The 7008-nt window shown below is 41.8% G+C and overlaps 1 pseudogene; it reads left to right on the top strand.

Annotated features, from left to right (window-relative positions):
- The first annotated feature begins 3628 nt into the window (after positions 1-3628).
- Positions 3629-7008, top strand: part of LOC112139487 — a 33035-nt pseudogene continuing 29655 nt past the window's right edge.

The raw sequence follows: 7008 nt of genomic DNA, 5'->3' as shown, positions 1-7008 counted from the left end.
TGCAAGCCCTCAGAGGAACACTTGATGCTGTTGCCCCTCTGAAGCTTAAGCTTGTTAGACAAAACAGAGTAGCACCGTGGTTTAACGCTGAAACACGTTCCCTAAAACAAATAACTCGTAAATTAGAAAGAAAATGGCGCCGTTCCGGATCAGAGCACTCTCTGAATGCTTGGAAATGTAGCCTCTTAAGTTATAAAAAATCCCTGCGTAAAGCGAGAACTCAATATTACTCAACTTTAATAGCAGAAAATGCAAATAACCCAAGATTTCTCTTTAATACTATAGCCAGGCTGACCAGCAGCCACAGCTCGGTTGAACCACATATTCCTGCTACTATCAGCTCTGAAGATTTCCTTCAATTCTTTGATAATAAAATCTCAAATATTAGACAGAAGCTAAATGTGGTTATTCCCACTATCGACCCAAAGCAGGCAGAAGTCGTAGAAATAAAGGCATCCATAGAAACGTCTGTAACATTAGACTGCTTTACTGCTGTGGACCAAGCAGAAATAGCATCAGTTATTACGTCTTCTAAAACCTCCACTTGTCTCTTAGACCCAATCCCCACTAAACTTTTTAAAGAAATCTTCCCCCTTATTAGTGAATCCATATTAACCATAATAAATACCTCTCTAGAGACTGGTTATGTGCCTCAGTCTTTTAAATATGCGGTTGTTAAACCTCTTTTGAAAAAACCCAGCCTGGATCCTGACATTCTAGCCAACTATAGACCAATATCTAATCTCCCATTCATATCTAAAATCCTAGAAAGAGTTGTAGTAAAGCAGCTGCAGTGCCACCTACAGGACAATAATCACTTTGAAGATTTTCAGTCAGGGTTCAGACCTCACCATAGCACTGAAACTGCACTGGTCAGAGTTACTAATGACTTGCTATTGGCTTCAGAAAAGGGACTAATCTCTATTCTGGTCCTGTTAGACCTTAGCGCAGCCTTTGATACCATCGACCACAGCATCTTACTCCAGAGACTAGAGCATGACATAGGGATCAGGGGATCTGCCCTCCAGTGGTTTGAATCCTATTTATCTGATAGATACCAGTTTGTTAATGTAAATGGACAGTCCTCTCATTGTACTAGAGTTAGCTACGGAGTCCCTCAGGGCTCAGTTCTAGGGCCCATTCTGTTCACGCTTTACATGCTGCCCTTAGGAAACATAATCAGGAAACATAGCATTAACTTTCACTGTTATGCAGATGATACACAGCTGTATTTGTCCATTAAACCAGATCAGAATGACCACCTAGAAAAACTGAATTCCTGCATCAGAGACATTAAGACCTGGATGACAATTAATTACCTCCTCCTGAACCCAGAAAAAACTGAGGTCATGATACTGGGTCCTAAACACCTGAGAGATGCTCTCTCAGATCAGATAGTCTCCCTGGATGGTGTAAATGTTGCCTCTAATTCTTCAGTCAGAAACTTAGGGGTTTTATTTGACCAGGATTTATCATTTAAGGCTCACATATCTCAAGCTTGTAAAACTGCATTTTTTCATCTACGTAATATAGCTAGGATCAGGAATATGTTATCTAAAAGTGACGCTGAAAAACTCATCCATGCATTTGTTACGTCTAGACTGGATTACTGTAACTCTTTACTGATAGCATGCCCTAAAAGTTCTTTAAAAAGTCTTCAGCTTGTCCAGAATGCAGCAGCAAGATTGTTAGCAGGAACTAGCAGAAGAGAACACATCACTCCTGTGTTAGCTTCTCTCCACTGGCTCCCAGTTGAATTTAGAGTAAAGTTCAAAATCCTCCTGTTAACATATAAGGCTCTGAATGGTGTGGCCCCATCCTATATTAGAGATCTCATAGTTCCTTACCAACCAATCAGAACACTTCGCTCACAGAATGCAGGACTGCTTGTAGTTCCTAGAATTTCTAAAAGTACAGTTGGAGGTAGAACCTTCAGCCATCAAGCTCCTGTTCTATGGAATAAGCTCCCAGCTCATGTCAGAGAGGCCAGCACAGTTTCTACCTTCAAAACTAGCCTTAAAACATTCCTCTTTGGACAGGCGTTCTGCCAGGCTAGCTAGTAATCAGAGAATATTCCCTCTCCTGTGGTCCTTGTGAGGCTAGATTAATAAATTAATATTGATGCGTTTAAATATAAATTTAGATTTTCCATCAGCGTTATTTTTCAGATCAGCTCTGGGGTTCTGTTCTCTATTCTCATCTACTTCTCCTCTCTTCTATTCTTTATTATTTATTGTATTTAGTTCTCCATGCTTTTGTTGGTGCAGTTCCATTCACATGTTGTTCTTCTTTCCCACTCTCCTCTGGGGAGCTGGAGAGATTTCAGATCCCCGGTGGATCGCCCACGCTCCCACTCTTGGCCGTGGACCACCCCCCCGACACCATCCTGCATGTCTGAGTGAGAGTGATTCCGGCTGGGTCGTCTTTCCTCCTGCTCCTGGTCGTGGACTGCACTTCTGCTTCATCATGACTGTGGACTTCATCATCACTCGTCCCTCTGCTCCATCTGAATGAACTCTTCTAGATACGTAGTTGTAGAAGCTAATCTTTCTTTAACAGTTCTGGTATCTCCTGTCCGTCCTGGGATAGGATCTCTCCTTCATGTGGGAATCCCTAAGGTTTCTTCTTTTTTTCCTGACTCAGGTTTTTTTAGGAGTTTTTCCTTACCGGGAGGGAGGGTCTAAGGGCAGGGATAACCAGTTTATGTAGTCTGTTTAGTTTTTAACAATTGTTTATATTTTGAAGCCCAATGAGGCAAATTTCTTTGTGATTTTGGGCTATATAAATAAAATTGAATTGAATTGAATTGATTGATTTTTTTTAATTCATTTTTTAAATTAATTAATTTAATAAAGATGTTTGAGAACATTAGAATGTTTTATCAGTGATTTTCTTGTGAAAATCCTGATGCAGCCCACCCTCACCCAGACTCCGCCTCCAGCAGCCCCCGGCTAAATTGAGTTTGAGACCACTGTTGTTGGGCAAACTCTGGCCTGCGGGTCAGATCCGGCCCGCCCCCACGTTTGGTCCGGCCCGCTGAACAAAATCAGAAAGACATGATTCTTTTTTTTCCATCTGGCCAGTGCTTTAAGTGGGCCGGTGCTGAGCACCGGGACTTCTCTAAAACACACTTTAGAGCACCGACTCTTCTCACCTAATTAGGACCGTCCGGTGCGCTGTTTTTACTTCTGTATTAAGGCCGGATCTAGGCATGGGCAAGGTGGGGCAATGCCCCCCCAAATTTATGGACTGCCCCTCCAAACGTGACGCCATGCAAACAAGAAAAACAGAGCGCTCTCTGCTCTCTGGCTCCCATTCAAAGTAGCTGCTAGTGCTGATTGGTAGATCCAAGGGAGGGCGTGGCCTCCTCCTCTCTCACTCTGTTGCTCACGCGCACACAGCGGCAGAGCTATTTGAAGTTTTCGTCTGCTGTTAGTCGCTGAAATGACTCGATTAACCGTCATTTGAACTCCTTCTTGTCCTCCATCTGTTGCTCTCTTTGTTGTACTTTGGAGGAAAAAGCGAGAGTTGACAATGTTCAGGTTTCTGGTTGCTAAAGCTAGCGCTGTTTGTAGCAGTGAAGCTAACAGTACCGGAGCATTAGCTGTGTTTGAGATGTCTCGCCTGCATGTCGGTGAGACCAGGCGGCTGCAGGCGGGGGATGAAGGCGGACAGTGGGACTGAATGAGAACAGGAGGTTGGGGTTGTCTTTGTCATTCCGTTGAATTTTAATATGCCTCTCCTCCTTAGTATAAACTTTGATATTATACTTTTTATAATATATTTTTTAACATTTGTCCGTGGACAACAGATAAAAATAGCTGCTCGTTTAATTTAATGTCCATTGTCCCAGATAAATAAATAAAATTGAAATAAAAATTAACTTTTAAAGGCAACAATAACACAACAGATTATTTGAAATCTTGTTCATTTATACATCAGTGATTGACTATGTAGCCTATTATCCTAATATTTAGTGTACTGAGTAATTTATTGAGTGTTTACTTAAGACAGGGACAGCATATATTGATAAAACATTTAAAAATGCAAATATACAAGATTATAGCCTTTCAAGCTAATTTCCATCTTGAGTCCCTTAAAAAATAAAAAGTTGATCTGTACTAAAAGAACAAATTAAATCAATATAGAAAGGATACAAGACAACAGCAGAAACAACAGATGGAGTTGTCAATTGAAAAAAAACTACAGCAAATACATAAACGTAGACGCAATTATTAAGAAAAAAAGTAGAAAAAAGGAAACATTAGGTAAATAGACGTGACAGAAAAACATAAACATAACATAAAGACAATAAATCCAAAGCAAAAAAAAAAAAAAAAAAACTATTTATACAGAGCTGTGGTGGCAGTTTGATTGTCCACATGTGAGATGCTCTGTAGGAGAACACATCCTGACTGAAGGAGCTTTTCCTGAGGAGAGCAGAGCAATCAACAAACTAATCTAGCAGCCCTGTTTGTGGTTTTTGTGACAAATGTTTGTTTTAAAATGGTTCGGTCCGAGTGGATTAGCACAGGCGGTTTGCGACAGACAGCACCACAGTGTGTGAAGTAGAGAAGATGTACCTCAAAAACTATCCCTAAAAAGGAGGGAAAATAAATGAAGAGAGGGATCTTTTGACAGACTCATTAACGTGAATGATGGGAATCAACTTGTGATTGGCTGAAACTGTTCTTTTGTTCCTTTTTCCTCCCTCCTCTGAGTTTATACATTCATGTAAAAGCTTAAGCTCATCTTTCTAGCTTCAGATGCAAATATCAAAGGAGTTGTTAACAACAGGAGAACCTCCATGAAGAAAGAAGAGGAGAAAGCCGGTCAGTCGGCGCATGTGTATGGGGGCGGCACTCAGTTGTTTTTTGGAGTTGTCATGAGTCAGAGTTTTTTGTTAAAATGTTTTGTCATAGACCAGAGTCTTTTCTTTAAAGGCCTCGTGCGGTGAAAATTGTGATTTTTCTTAAACTGCAATAAAACATTAGTATTTATGTCACAAATGAACCCCCGTATAATTATTTTTTCACCTGCGGCCCCGTGCACTCTCTACAAGCGTTCAAAGATAGCGCGGTCGCTCAGATTTTGGGCAGCCACCGATAAGTAGGTCATAGGTCGTGTGACGTCAGTACAGGAACATACAGCTAGATCCGCTAGTGTTGTGATGACTTTCTGGGCATGGAATTACTTAACATAATAGAATTTGGACTGCCGTGGATTTGGGGATTCGAACGGGATAATGGTGAATAGGAGTGTGGTATTTGGGTGCAGTAATGTGCCGAAGAAGGGGGTCTCCCTTCATGAATATCCCGTTTCAGTAAAGGAGAGGGGCGCTCCCCGGTCAGGGGGAGACTTTGAGCCCTCCGCGGCTCTCCGGAGGAGGAACGCGGGGGGTGTACGGGCACCTGGCAGGCGCGCGCCGGACGGCCAGGGTGAGGCTGCCGCGCCGCTCTGAGGGGGGTTTGCGGTTCCAAGGCTCTGGGCGGGGCATGGGGGGCGCCGTGGGTTCGCCGGACGGTTGTCTGTGTATTGAATTTATTCATGTTTTAAATGTGTTAAAAAAGTATTGGATCGGGACTCGGTATCGGCAGATACACAAAATCAAATGACTCATAATCGGATCGGGCCCAAAAAAAAAACCTGATTGGGACATCCCTACTTTCTACAGTCCAGTAATTGTAATTTATTTCCAAAATTTGAACTGTAACTTGTTAAATTACAGTAATTTCTTACTTTGTAATCTGTTACCCCTAACACTGCTGGCCAGTGGGCTGATCAAGCCTTTCTGTCGCTGGTCTCCCCGTGGTTCTTTGGGGAAACCAGACCAGAGAGCCCCCCACCCCACCTTGCCCACCCATGCAGCCGCCTGCCTGAAGCTGCCTTTTATAAGGTAAATGCACAGAGTTCTGGTCGGCAAATGCAGCGATTACAGGCAGTACCAGCCCGCTTCGATCTGCAGGTGTTAAGAAGGGTCCGGCATTGCCTGCTGTCTCCGTGACAGGGACCAGCGCTCGGGACAGAGCCTTGTGTTGGAGGAGCTGTCAGAGGAGATCAGGGGAGATCTGCAGATCAGAAGCGCTCTTTTCTGGAAAATTTATTTATTTTCAAAAGGAATAAGTGTTTTAAATGACAAATGTCTGTAAAGGAGGAGGGGCCAGGCCATGAAGGATTTGACAATTAATTAATAAATCTAATGTGGACAAGATGTTCTAATGAAATCAAAATGTTTACACACTGTGGTCAGGGTGTTCTGACAACAAGAAAACAAGACTCAGAGGATGAAACATAAGGAAATGTATAATTTCCGTGACACAAGATGGGATGAATAAAGCATCAGTTCAGAGAGAAAGTTCACCTCTTACCGCTTGTTTTGTCCAGAAGATGAAGAAAAGTTTCTTTTGACCCTTGTGCATGGAGAGAAATAAGTATCAGCCCAATTTGTGCATGCGTAATTCTTGATTTTTAACTCGTATAATACATTTTGTGCATAAATACAAAAATGACAAAATAAAAAAAAAATACAATTTACACATGCACAAATGAAAATTACATCAGCTTTAAACTAATTACACATGCAAATCTTTAAAAATTACACACAAAACGCACACAAAACCTCAGTTACACACAAATCTATGGTGAGACTCTTTTCACATCAGAAATTCATCTGTGAGTGGTGCGTTTAAATACTACAAGAGCCCTGGGTCATCAGAGTTTTCTTATCAGTTGGTTTAAACTCAGATTGTGAACTTGACATTTTCACACTTTCTTAAACAGATGTGCCCAATAATTAATATAAAAAAGTCTAAACAAGCATTTTAAGAACATTTATCCCTGATATCGAACATTTGGGCTGTATGACCAGAACTACATTTTTAGGTGGCATCCACACCCAGCAATCAATCAGATTTGAGTATTCAGCTAGACCAGGGGTCTGCAACCTTCAATGCTAAAAGGGCCATATGATCCGGTTTCTTATGGACTAAAATCCAACGAGAGCCACAA

This window comes from Oryzias melastigma, unplaced genomic scaffold (assembly GCF_002922805.2).
Source record: "Oryzias melastigma strain HK-1 unplaced genomic scaffold, ASM292280v2 sc00247, whole genome shotgun sequence".
In the NCBI taxonomy this organism is placed as follows: Eukaryota; Metazoa; Chordata; class Actinopteri; order Beloniformes; family Adrianichthyidae; genus Oryzias; species Oryzias melastigma.
This window is presented reverse-complemented; position numbering and strand designations above follow the sequence as displayed.